The sequence below is a fragment of the Camelus bactrianus genome, chromosome 12 (assembly GCF_048773025.1).
Source record: "Camelus bactrianus isolate YW-2024 breed Bactrian camel chromosome 12, ASM4877302v1, whole genome shotgun sequence".
Taxonomy (NCBI): domain Eukaryota; kingdom Metazoa; phylum Chordata; class Mammalia; order Artiodactyla; family Camelidae; genus Camelus; species Camelus bactrianus.
This window is the reverse complement of record NC_133550.1, coordinates 26,502,127-26,515,975: the sequence shown is the minus strand read 5'-3', so window position 1 is coordinate 26,515,975 and position 13,849 is coordinate 26,502,127. Positions and strand designations below refer to the sequence as shown.

At 42.7% G+C, this 13,849-nt stretch overlaps 1 long non-coding RNA gene across 8 annotated transcripts in view; it reads left to right on the top strand.

The window, feature by feature from the left end:
• Window positions 1-13,849, top strand: part of LOC141579403 (uncharacterized) — a 273,585-nt gene that overhangs the window by 192,463 nt on the left and 67,273 nt on the right. The window contains exon 3 of one of the 8 annotated variants that reach the window (XR_012510651.1): window positions 13,377-13,572. The exons of the other annotated variants lie outside the window; for them this stretch is intronic. This is a non-coding gene — a long non-coding RNA (uncharacterized LOC141579403). The remainder of the gene's footprint in view (window positions 1-13,376; window positions 13,573-13,849) is intronic. 8 annotated transcript variants of the gene reach the window in all.

Sequence of the window (13,849 nt, the reverse complement as noted above, 5' to 3'; positions counted from 1 at the left end):
GAACCAAAGTCGACGGGCTGAGCAGGGCAGAGTAGAACTATGGGGAAAATTGGGGGTTTCATGATGCTGTTTAATGATGTCTGGACCCACCAAAGGAGAATCAGCCTTTCTCTGTCTGGACTTCTTCATATGTGTACAATAAATCTTTTCATTTAAAAATTCTTTGAGTTAACTGGCAACTAAAACCGTCCTGATAGGCATGAAGATAACGGTGAGATAAATGCACCTTCGGAAAGTCCATCTGGCGGTATTGTGGAAAGGGCCCCTGGACTGGAGTTAGGGGAGGTGGGGGGTGTCAGCTTGCACGACTACCAGCAGGCGCTGGTATTGATCAGGTGACTAACTCTCGGGGCTGTGGTTTTCTCATTTCTAAAATAAAAGACCTCCAATTTCTCTGCCAGTTCTAAAATACTTGTTTCTTGAGTGTGTCTGGACCAAACTCTTCTGTTATATTTGAGTAAGAGGGGAGCTCAGAGGGCTTACATGCCGACCTGAGGTTTCTTTAGTAGACAGTGCCCAAAGCTTACCTCTGATTTCTTGACTACCAGCCCAGCGTCCTCTTCTGTTTATGCCTTCCGGCAAAGGCATTTATCAGAACATAGACGATTCATACCAAGGCGTGAGTTACTTAGAGATTGCACTAGTCAGGGTCCTCTGGTTGAAAGAGACAGAAACTCAACTCAAAATAATTCAAGCCAACGTATTGGTGTACGTGACTGGGAAGTCCTGGGATTAATTTGGCTTCGCATATGGCCGGTTCTGAGAGTTCAAACGTTTCTCTCTTTCTCTTTCTTTTTTCTTTTTTTTCTGAAGCCAGTTCATTCTTAATTAAGATCCCTCCACACAGTGGGAAAGATGGACATTCATAGACGCAGGCTCATATTGTCCTCACAGCTTAGAGGAGTCACCTCCCTTGGTGGGGGCATGTGTTGTTTGCTCAACAAACTTTGGGAAGAAGAAGTCACACCTGTTCTAATCCATATGATGGACGTGGGGGGCAACTCCCTCTCCCACCTAGGGAGGGAGAGTGGGATGCTTTATCAAGCTGGCCAGTCAGACTGTTCCATTCTCCTGGCCATGAAGACTGTCTTAGGGAGAAGCCATTTCAGGACCCCCCCACCGGAGGAAGGCAGGGATTTGAAATGAAGTAACCTAGCGATACTTTGCGAAGAGGCTGGTGGTAATAAAAATACCAGCTTGCCTCCCTCTAGATAACCAATATAAGTCAATCCTTTGGAGGGTACTTGTGAGATAGGCTTTGACATTTCCACTTTGATAATTTTGAAATTTATCAGAGTAATTTTCCATTCAGTTGAGGCTTTTTCTCCTCCTCAGAGGTCAGGTCACAGCTAATGACCTTAATGATTTTGAATCGTTGTTGAGGTGGTTTAAAAGCAGAGCTTCTCAAACTTGAGCCTATGTCAGAATTACCGGGAGAGCTTGTTAAAACATAGACCACCAGGCCCTTCCTCCAGGGCTTCTGAGTCAGTGAGTCTGGGGTGGGGCCTGAGAATCTGCATTTCCCAGGGACCTTGCTGCTGGTCTAGGGACCCCACTTTGAGAACCACTGCCCTAGAACATTCACGGAGGTTCTCACACATTTAGACATGTGTGTCATTTTTACGGAAGAGGAATCTTCTAAATATAAGGTATTATATTCATTGTTACAAAGAAAGACTACTGTTGTTTCTCATTGTAGGCATAGGATAAAAGTTAGAGTCAACTAGATGTCATTTTGGAATTAGGGTTTGAAGAGAGACTTTCAATTTGGAATTACCAAAGCACATACCTGCAAATCCTTCAGTGTGCACAGAAATCACTTTATGAAATCATCTTATTAAAACAGATTCTCCGTCGGAGTCTCCGGGAAGAGGCCTGAGAGTTTGCATTTCTGGCAGGCTGCCTGGAGTGAAGCTAGCCCACATAAACAAGGCTTGCGCTTATAAATTCTTGGGAAACAAAAGATTTTCTGCGTCTGCAGTCCCAGCCCTGAAACATATGCCTATGGGTGAAAAGATGGCTTTCTCAGACTGAATTAATGGATGATCTGGAAGTGGCCCATCCCTTTCCTGCACTGTACTCTCCTGGAGGGCTGGCCTCAGGAAACACATTTCAGCCTGTCTCTTTGGCGGCTTAGTTCCGATTCCCCAACATTGAGTTTAAGTAGACTCTTGCTGTGACACATAGAATTTAGACTGAAATCCTAACCTTCCAAACACTTTGTCATTAAAGGATCTAGGTGCTGTGGAATATACGTTCAAGTTCTCTATTGACTGTTTGCCTTTTACACACGGCCAGATGGCTTTATTTTTTAATTAGCTTAGTTCAAGCTGTACTGAAAGCCCTCTTTGCCCTCCAGTGGCCATGCCCACTACAGCTCTGGCAGCTGCTTCTTTCTCCCCAATTCCTACACTGTTCTTGGGAGGTAGGGGGATAGCTCAAGTGGTAGAGAGCATGCTTAGCACACATAAGGTCCTGGGTTCAATCCCCAGTAACTCCATTAAAATAAATAAATTAAATATATATATATATATATATTAAATACAAACACACACACACAAATGTGCCTACTCTGGCCTCTTAATTTTACTCTTGTCTTTTAAGAACTTCTGTTTTTGGTTATTATCTCCAAAGGGTAAAGAAGCTGGGTTTCTCTAAGAATAGTGTTTATACAATCTGGGGTCAGACTTGAATTTTCAATCAAATCCTTACTTCCTCACTCAATGACCCATGGTGGCTCCCTAGTGCTGCCACATCAAATGTGTACTCCTCTGCCTGCATGTAAAAGCAATGTCTGTGATCTGATAACTAGCAAGCTCTGGATTTTTACAAGCATCTTTTCTAATAGAGACAGGGACTTCCAGTATCAAACTAGTAATAATGTAGCCAGTGGCCAGCCTAGTGCAGTGTTCCTCTTGAGCAAAAAGCTGCATAATTTAAGAGAAGGGCTCAATGGGATTCTCTGTCACAGAGCTGGAGCTGGCCATCCTTTCTTGAAAAGTCCTTGGTTCTTTTATATTAATAAGAAACAGGCCAAATTCTTTCATCAATTCCTTGAGTGAATGAAAACGTTCCACTTCAACCGACCAGGGATGCCTCCCTTAGCTTATAAGTGAGTGGGAGTTGCACAAAGGCCAATGAAACTCCACTACATCCGATCTTGTGATTGTTAATATCTATGGATATTCCTTTCCATGTTGAATACAATTTCATGTTGAGTCACTTCAGGAAGTCCAGGCATTCTCATTACACATGGGTGAGTGTGTTTCCTCAAGGAGGGGCCGTGCTTGGCATCTCCGAGATGAGTGTGAATCACCACTCCGTCTGGCTGCTATACAAGAACACATTGTTTTATTGAATAAGAGGGTAAAAAGTCACATAAAACACTGCATACTACAAATGTCTGGGGAATAATTTGACTTGCCTTGGCGCAACTTAATTTACACATTGGACTTCTAGAAAAAAAAAAAGAACATCTCTTCCATAAATACAGCTTAGTCTGGGCACGTAAACCAGGAATGGCTTTGATTATTTTTTTTTTTAGTTGAATTCCTCTTGCCATTTTTTTGAATTACATTATTTTTAAGATAAAACTACTTGAAGACAGGGAGAAAATTAAATAGAATGAGAATAGGGTGGAAGGGGCTTACTGTAGTAGGCAAAATAGAAGAAAAAGAAAAAATAATTTTTTTCTCAGACTACTAAAATATAACCATTTATTCCCAACTCTACTGAATAGAACATACTTCCTTCTTTGAAGGGCTGAAAAAGTTTTCCCCAAACTTCTCATTTTTAGCTGTACTTAAAGTTTGACATATTGTCTCCAGAAAGAAAATATAATGAACTTGTAGTTCCAGCTCAGACAACACCCAGGGGATATTGCTTTAAATAGGATGCTCATGCTGGTTTTGTAAATTCTGCTTGTTCTCGGCGACGTCACCATCTTTGGAATTTTGTATACATCAGAATGTTTGGATACATACTGCATGCAGAGATCCTGATTTGAGCATTTGTATTAGTAAAGGGGAAAATTAGACTATAACTAGAACATTATCTGGACATTTCCAAACATCACATGCATTTGTCCTGAAATACCCAACTGAGCATGCTAGAATGTCTTCTGAGGGGAAATCTGAGTACCTTGAAACATTTACAAGTGACTAATGGATGTGGATATACATGGATCTGGTCTGAATTGGTTTCTACATTGAGTCAGAATTAAGGAAAAAGGAGAGACAGACCCAAAAACCTGTTCTGAAGCTATTCTTGATTCCCCATCCCCTGAGGTTAAAGGAAGCCTTGTTGTCACCTGGGGTTCCGCTGTAGAGCGGAATTGTAGGTACGAATTTCAACGTTTCCTTTATTTCCCATACATTTTGAACTTTGTTTTCAGTATTTCATTGCGTGTTTTTATTTCTACACATCAATTCGTTATAAGCTCTAGCTCTCTTTTTAGAAGGGAATTTAACAGCAGACTAGAGTTTTGCTGTGGTTTCATAAAGTGCTAATTTTTCTGAGATATCCTTTGGGTTCTAGATGGTTCCAGCTCACATTGTCCCATCAGGTCAGTCTGCCTGCGCCCTGCTTTGGTGAGCACCAGGTCTCGGACCCAGCCCCTCTGTGTCACCTCATGGCCATTTTCCTTGTCCTCCAGGCAGCAAGAACCCATCTTTCTCCCTCGACTCTAAGGTGTCTCCCTCGTCTGGCTGAAATCTCTCCCTCTTCGGACTCTCTCCTTTTGCATGTGCTGAGGCTTAGAAATAAGACCCAAGAAGCCCTGTTTCAGACCTCCCGTAGGCAAGGAAGCCCAGCCCCAAACCTTCTACCTGCTTGAATGCAGGGAGAGAAAATGGAAAATATCTCAAAATATGAAACTGCCACATATTTTTGTTTGTTTTTAGGCTCTTCAATTCCTGAATCTGCACCATAATATCTGATTTTCACAACATGACTCAGATATGAAGGGCTTGTGGGAAGCCAGCTTGCCATCACGTTGGTTAAGAAAGATGGATCTCATGTATGTGGACTTGGAGTTGAAGAGTAGAGTTTGAATCCTGCCTCTTACTGCTCAATTATCATGATGAGCAACTTTCTTAGCATTCCTCCTCCTCGTTCCTTTTCCTTCATCAATCCTTCCCCGACTGTCTTTCACCTGGAGCACCATAAAAATCTCCTAACTAGTCCCTTGTTTCCAATATTACCCTCTCCAGTTTATCATCTATCTGGATCACATATACAAATATGGGCATCTGAGGTCCTTGATCAGAAACCCTCCACTGGCTCCCTATTGGCCAGAGGGCAAAGTTCAAAATTCATTGCCATCCATATCAGCCTTTTCATGCTTCTCAGTGGCAGATACTCCCAGTTGTCTTGTAAATTTCATTCTACCTTTTTTTATATTAATATACCATAAATTTTTAACTGAGCACATTGTTCACTATAACAGAATCTGTTAGAAGCCTTAAGTGGTAGATGTGGCCACGTGACTAGTTCCGACCAACGACTTATAAACAGAAATGTCCCGTGGCAGCTGCTAAGAATCTCCCCTGAAAGACAGCTGGCTTATGCTTTTGTTTCATTTTTCTTTTCTTTTCCTTCTTTCTGCTGCTCAGAATGTGGATGTGATGGCTAAATCAGGAGTGGCCATTCGGACCAGAAAGAGATCTTGGAACTAGAGGCCAGGTATGATGGAAAAAAGGTCGAATGAATCTTATTTCCTGAAGACATTATTTCATCAACCCACCATACTAACCCAGAACCTTCTTCTTGTTCCTCACTGGGCACGTATCCCCAAGGAGAGCACTCTCCCATCTTATCTTCCTTCGTTCTATACTCACAACCATGCCGGACTGTTTGCTTTTCTTGAATTCATCATATAACTCCTTGCTTCCGTGCCTTGCCACTTGCTGTGTCTGTTTGATGCTTTATCTTTCCGGCAAATTTCTTCTTATTAAGACCCACTGCAAGAACATCCTCCTTTGAAAAGACTTTATTCATTCAGTTGGGCAAATTTGGTCATTCTTTCTTTTTGTCATCATTCTGTCTAGAGCATCGGCCTAAAATAGTGCTCATCACATGACACTGTCAATGTTTTCCTCACCTATTTATTCTACCGAACAGTGAACTCCTTCAGGTCATGACTAGGTTTTTTTCTTCTTTGTATTTCCAGTGCCTCGCATACATTTGGGTCTAAAAGTAAAATAGTTTAATGGGTGAACAATTGAATGAAATCCTATGAACTTCCATTTTCTCATCTGTAAAGTGACAATAATCATAATTCCAACCCTATAGATGCTTTTTGAGAATTATATGAGATGAGAAAGGAGAAGGTTCTTTGTAAACTCTAACACCTTATCCAAAATATCAAGATATTGTGTGTGTATGCAAATTTCTACTATGTAGTCAATCATCTTGCACAAATATGTTTATAGAATCCAGGGCTGCTGACTGACTTTACACCTACAGGAAATGGAAACAAAGGGTGAATCAGAAAGAGGACCCACTTCTGATATTAGCCATGTAAAAGTGAGCGGTATGGCCAAGCGTTCTTACATCAATTTAATTTCTATTGCTAGATAGTTTGGTATATTAGAGCCCACCTATCCTACAAACGCTTAGCTCTAAGTCATGTCTTCAGCCACTGAATGAACATAGCTCCTTGCAAAGTAATTCTACTTAAAAGGAAAATAAGACCTGGCAAGTGGCTTCCACTTGCTGAGATCACTTCTAGAACACAGACTAGGCATATGAGCCAAGAGCTCAGGACATGTAGTCTCCTGATGCCAGCCGCTCCAAGAGAACATGGCACAGTCAGAGCTGGAGCCAGAGCCAGAGGTAGACTACGCTCTTGTTTTTGCCCTATTAACCTAGGCAGCCTGGGAACTCTGGGCATCCTTTGGAGAAGATGGATCCTATGGGACAATGGGACTGTTCAGCTCACGCTCACTCCTCTCTTGGGACTTGTGTCCTAAGCTCGGCATCCTCATGAAGTCGTTAACCAGAGCCGCTGTGTGGTGCCAATTCTGCTGTGCTTCTTCAGCTGCCCCTCAGTCCTTGCTTTGCTCCTCTAAGACTTCCCAGCACCAAGATCTCATGTCTGGGAGTCTAAAAGCCCCCTTTTACAGCAATCAATTTGCTCTCACCACTCCCATGGAATCCAGTCTTGTTTTTGCCTGTAAGTTCCTGTCTGGGGGGTAGGGCGGGGTGGGGGTTGAGAGTGGATAGGTTTAATGTCACCTCTTATATTACGAATCGATGACATAGGCTTTTAAAGCCCAAAGTATTTGTAAGATCTCCTTTTAAAAATCTAGAAGATTTAACTACCTTCATTCTCCTATTTAAACTGATTTCAGAAGGAAATATAGGGTTCAAAGTGAAGTTCAGGCTCTTCTTCTCTGTGTATTTGCAAATGCACAAAGCTGGGTCTGTTATGTCCTGTCTGTAAGGCTATCTATTTGTACAGCTTTATGCATCTCTTCACAGAACACCCATGAAGTTACAGCTCATATTTCTGCTTTAAATATTCGATCTTTTGGCTTTAAACACCCATAAGGGTTATTTGTCAAAACGGATCTTAAACCTCGCCCCACAGCTCTGCAACAGATCTTTAAAGTAATGTTGTAGGGGTGGGAAGGAAAGGGTGGGGGAGACGGGAAAAGTCAGCCATTCAGCAAGCATTTATTGAGTGCCAAGTACGTGCAGCGCATATGGTGTCTAGTAATAGGTGCTGGGAGGGGGATAAAACAGAAATGGAATGCGTGTTCTTGCCCTCAAGATGAAGGAGACAGAAATATAGGCACTGTCAATCCAATCCTGGATCTAGACATTTTAACCTTGTTTTCTAGAGATGTTTGAATGAAGAGCAGGGGCCAGCAACTTGGAGCATGTAAGAACATTTTAGCAGCAGGTGTGCATGCGTGTGTGTGTGTGCATAAGCATTAGAGAGAGGGAAGAAAGACAGAAATGAAGGAAGGAAGGAAGGAATAGGAAGAAGAAAGAGTCTGTGAGTATAGGATGGGACTGAGACTGGAGAATCGTGCCCTGTGTGGAAGGTCCTTTCTTATTGTGTTTTCTCAACCATATTCTGACCCAAGATGCCTTTTGTTAGCTTTCTGAGACCCCAGCAGCAAGTTCCCATGTTCCCTTCTTACAGCCATGCGTGTGTTCCCACCATCTTCCTGATCCTTGGGATCCAGGCTTCATGGTTTTCCAGACTTGTGTTTCTTTAGGTCTTATATGAAGATCAACTTGCCTTGCTCCTTCCAACCATTCACTTCTACCATCAGCCTCTATGGTTCTGAACTGTATTGTGGCCAGACTCTTGGAAAAACACCTGTGTGAACCCAGGAGGGCTGTCTCCATGTGCTCCACCACATGTGGCCTCCCTTATCCTACCCACAGGAGGCCTGGCCACCCTGGCCCTCGTGCTGTGAGTAGAGACATAGAAACCACTGCAAGGTATGGCTGAGCCCTTAGAAGAGCATGCAGAGTAGTGAAGAGTCAGGCAGGCTTGGCTTTGAATCCTGCGTCCACTATTAACTACCCTAGAAAAACCACATCAAGCCTCAGTTTGTCCATCTGTCAAATGGAAACTCTCTCATGTTATTATGAGAGTCAAATGAATTAATGCCTAGAAATTGCTTAGCATAGCATAAGCACTCAATAAAAATTTTGGCTGGCATTATAACATTCATATAGTTTTCATTACTGTTTATGTGTTTGCCCTGAGACTTTCCTTTTAGGCGTAAGCTAACATTTGTTCTGTCCTACAAAGTCGATGACTAAGAGGAAAGCAGGAAATGTGACTTACTCTATCCATTAAACAAGCTTTTTTTAAGTGCTGACTGCATTGCCAAGTACTGTATCAATCCCTCCCTCCCACCTCCCTTTCTTCATCCTTCCACAAACATTTACTGTGTCTATGAGGTGCCAGGACCCAGTCTTCAGAGCAGCCCCTTAATGTAACTGTTACCAATTCTGTCCTACTGATAAGGAAACTGAGCTTCAGAGAAATTGATAATTAGTGAAGATTTGAACCCAGGTCCTTATGGACGATGAAATACCATCAATTCTTCCTTCATCATTGATCTCGTGCTCATCTGTTTCCTTTTACTTCCCACGAACTCACCTTGAGTCAGACCTGCATTTCTTTCTGCTCAAATTAGTGCTATAGTTTCCTAACCATTCTCTTTACTCAACTTCCAGCTAAATTCTCTGCCCCAAACCAGACGTATCTCCCCAACCATTCATCTCTTTCCATGGTCTAATGCCTAGACCTAATGCTTTAGTTCTGAAGCAACTAAAAATCAAATAATAATGGTGTTCCATTCATTTACAGGAAAAGAAATGTTTATTTCTTAAAATAAGTATTTAACAGTTAAAATTTTAAATCTCTCCCCCTGAGGTTTTTTTCTTGAACTTTTGTCCTGATCATCAGCTGATACAGAGTGATTTCATATTGCCTGAAAATACTATGGTTTCTAGGAACTCTGTCATTTGTCGATTTGAGATTCACAGTTGTAGATGATAAGTGCTACAATGAAGTCAAGACCCCTAAACTCTGTCCCCAAGTCACATTTCTACTACTGTTTAATCCAGTATCCTTCCTTACATGCAGTGGGTTGAAATTCAAAGCTGGGCACACTAGAGTATGAGAGAATTTAACCCCGCTCGCCACGCACCAATCCACACATCACTCACGGAACACGCTGTGCTACAGAGCGTTCCTGTGCTTTGCTCCTGCAGGGGCCCTTGCTCTCAACTTCTTCCTTTCCTCTTCTTTTTATCACATTTTCAAAGTAGTTAATATTTATGGAATGCTTCTGATGCTCCAGACACTTCCCGAGGGCATTACATGGATTAACTCATTTAAGCTTCCCAGTATCCCCTGTGGGGGGATCTTAGCAAGGCCTCTTTTCGGGCTTCAGTTTCTGAATTTGTAAAATAAAAATTAAAATAATACTAAACTAATAGGATTGTTGTGACGGTTAAGTGAGTTCATATACATATTGCCTAGGACATGGTAAGCACTCAGTGAATATTAGCCGTTATTATTATTATGCCATCTTGCAGTTGTGGAAGTGAGAGTTTATGTTGATTAATGACTGACCAGTCACCGGTAAAGCCAAGATGTGGACTTGGCTGGGTCTCTCAAACGCTCGACTCCACTAACCTCTTTGCTCTTTTTCCTACCCTCTCAAATATCCTCCTGCCCTGCTAGGAAGTCTTGGCCACTCATTTGTGGTCCTGACATCTCCCCTGAACACATCGTGTTATGGAGCATAATGCACACTCATGTAAGACCTTTAATAGATGACATAATTTCCTTCTTTGTTTCCATTATATTAACAATTCGGGACAGACCAATGCAAATGATATAACTTTTCCATTTCCTGTTTGTGTTAGGGCCCCCTAGGACCTCCTGTAGGTTCGGTGATTTGCTAGGAAAACTCACAGGACTCAGCATAGAGTCATAGTCATAAATAAGATTTATTATAGCAGAAGGATACAAAGCAAAATCAGCAAAAGGAAAAAGTCACAGGGCAAACCCTGGAGGAAGCCAGGCACAAGCTTCCAAGAGTCCTCTCCCAGTGGAGTCACATAGGATGTGCTTAATTCCTCCAGTGACAAAGGAATGACAACACATGAGAATTGCTGTCTGCCAGGGGTGCTCATTAGAGACTGGGTGCCCAGGGCTTTGACTAACGGTGGATCACGTAGGCAGTCTCCACCAAGCATGTAATTGAATTCCAGATTGGGAATTCCTTTTTTTTAATTCTTCGTGGGAATGATAAAAGCAGTTGTTCGGCATGAACCGCATTGATCATGCGAACAGTGTAGGCACGGTGAGTCAGTCTTATCAGTTCTGCGGATTGTGGGAACCCTCCCGTGATGCTGAATTTTAAGGGTCAACTTGGAGGGTGCTTTTGGATGAGATTAACATTTAAATGCATGAATTCTGAGTAAGTGGACTGACTTCCATAATATGGGTGGGCCTCATCCAATCAGTTGAAGGCTTAAATAGGACAACAAGGTTTGGCCTCGCCAGTAAAAGGGAACTCTCAAGCAGACTGCCTTTGGACTTCAGCATTCCTGGAGCTCCAGCCTACTGGCACACATTGCAGATTTTAGACTTGCCACCCTCCATACTCACATGAGTCCAGTCCTTATAATAAATCTCTTTCTGTCTATATATACACACACATATCTTTTTGGTTCTGTTTCTCTGAAGAAACCCAACAAATCCAAGTTTCCAGATGCCAGTCCAGGATCAACCTTGCCAGCAGATCTTCTTAAGGATAGCAGACTCAGGACGGCTACGTTAACTCTGTTCTACACACTACTAACTTTTGTAGCTGCAGAAGCCTCAAGGTGGTAATACCAGGAAGCAGCAGGGCCCATGAAAAATAAGAAACTATAAGGTGGAAAGAAAGTGATAGAGAGAAGTTGGCTGGTGGTGGCAGAGACGCGGAAGCAGCACACAGACTCCTGGAGTGGAGGCTTCATGTAAAAGTGGAACATCCAACTAGGAAACAGGAGGTGTCTGTAGCTGGTGGCGGCAGAATAAGCAGGTAACAAGACACTGCTCTATTCCACAAAGCCTGACTACAGAATTGTGGTTTGTGATGGATTAAAGACAGCCAGAGATCCTTTGCCACTCCTTACATGAAGATGTAGAATCTATGTCCTCTCTCCTTGAGTCTGGGGTGAAATGTGATTTGCTTTCACCTGTAGGACACCACAAAGTTGACATTGTGGTTGTTCTAGGCATGAGCCTTCAGAAGGCCTGGCAGCTTCTGCTTTTGTGATTTGGGGAGCCATGAGTCCCATGTCATGAAGTTCATCTACTCTGCTTGGAGAAACCTGGAGAGAAAGAGAGAGACCGAGAGAAATGCCCAGCCAGCCCCCAGCTGTCCCAGCCATCCCAGCTGAGGTTCATGCATGTAAGTGATGTCATTCCGGATGTTCCAGCCCAGTCTGAGATTCCAGATGACAGCACCTGGCTGAGTGACCCCAGGCAAGACCAGCAGAAGAATCACCCTGCTGAGCCCCACTCAAATTACAGAGTCATGAGCAAATAACAATAAAATGTTGCGACCCTAAACCTCACTCTGTTAGGATGGTTTATTTCACAGCAATGGCTAACGGATATGATGAAGCGGCTGAAGAAGTCTGAGCACAGTGGCTTCATTGTCATGCTGGGGCACCGGAGGAAAAAGCAGATGTCTGTGGCTGGGGCAGCAGGGTGTCTCCATGAGACCTGACACAAGGCGCCCGTCTCCAGTTTCCACTGTTTCACAACCCTGACGTGTGTCACTTCACAAAGGAAACAGTCTGTACCCTTCTGAATTAAGCCTTCCCCGAGAATCTTTTCCAGACCTCCCCAACCCTCAAACCGAAGTTTGTGAACAGTTGATTGAGATCCCATGCACGATGAGTCATGTTTGTCTTCGGAATGCCTATTGCCTTAGTGGAGATCTTAGATCATCGAAAGCCCCACGCCCTGGAGCTCGTTTCTTCACTCGGGAAGCCAACGTACAGTGTACAACTTCATCGCAGGCAAAGATTCTCAGCATCGGCCTGCGTATGTAAGTGTAGGATGCCAAGTCGGTGAGTCCAAAAATGTAACTGCTTCCCCCCAAGGCCAGTCTGACTGATTTTATTGACAGAATTAATAGGTCAGGGAGTTGTAGCAGAAACTGGACGTATGACCAATTGTTGCAAACATTTTCATCTCTCTTTTATGGATGAGGATACCAAGAAGAGGAGACAGAGAGAGCCAGCGATCCCATGAGTTAGCGGAGCCACTCAACAAGTCAAAATTGAAGGCAGGGACATAATCAGGGCTCCCGAATCTCCCTTCAGGGCCTTCTCCACTATTGGCAGTGTTAGTTTTCACTGATGTTTGTGTATTTCTAGGCTGGAGAGGGCATAGGTACAACCCAGCATTTTTTTTTTTTATTACCTTAGGCAAAACATATTTCCTCTCTTTGTGATATCACTGTTTTACCCTGGACACTTGATTAGTTTCTTATGGGCAGTCTCAACTATCTCTTGGAAAAAAAAAAAATCCAGTAAGAAATAAACTCCCCAGGGATCATGTATTGAGAAAGAATGTATAAACCCAGCCAGCAGAGTGAGCATGGAGAGGCTCTCCCTTCTGATAATCTAGGGAGAAGGAATTGCCTGACTTAGAAATATGACATTTTTCTAGGCCACCTCATTTCATCTAATAAAAAAATGACTACTTTCCAATATGTTCATATTAAAGAAAATGAATGAAAACATAGCTAGGAGGTAACCTAGAATGGTAAATCAGTGTGAGTAAAAATCTACATGTGCATAACCAGTCAGTGGATACTCTGTTTTATTTCTAGCATATGGAGAATTCATTCACTCATCCATCCATCCATCCATCCATCCATTCAACAAATGCCGATTGAACACCTACCATGTGCAAAGCCCTGTGGAGACACGTTAGGTACAGACCATACCTCCTGCTCTCCAGAGACGGCTTTTACAGTCTCATAAAGGAGATAAGACAAGATGTGAACACAAAGAACTATGATCAAGGTAATAAATGAGTAAGTACCACAGGAGAGAAAAATAAGGTGAGATGAAAGTTCAGAAAAGGGAGACATCACTTCTGGCCAAAGGAAATAGAGAGTAGAATGATTTCTTAAAAGTATAATCTATCACCCTCCAACTCCTGGTTTAAAAGCCTCACACAGTTATTAGCTGTATGACCTTGGGCAAATCATAAATTTTCTGTGTCTTGGTTTGCTTATCTTTTAAAAGGAAGGGTTGGACTAAATGATCTTGAAGGTCCTTTCCGCTCAAAAGTACGAGG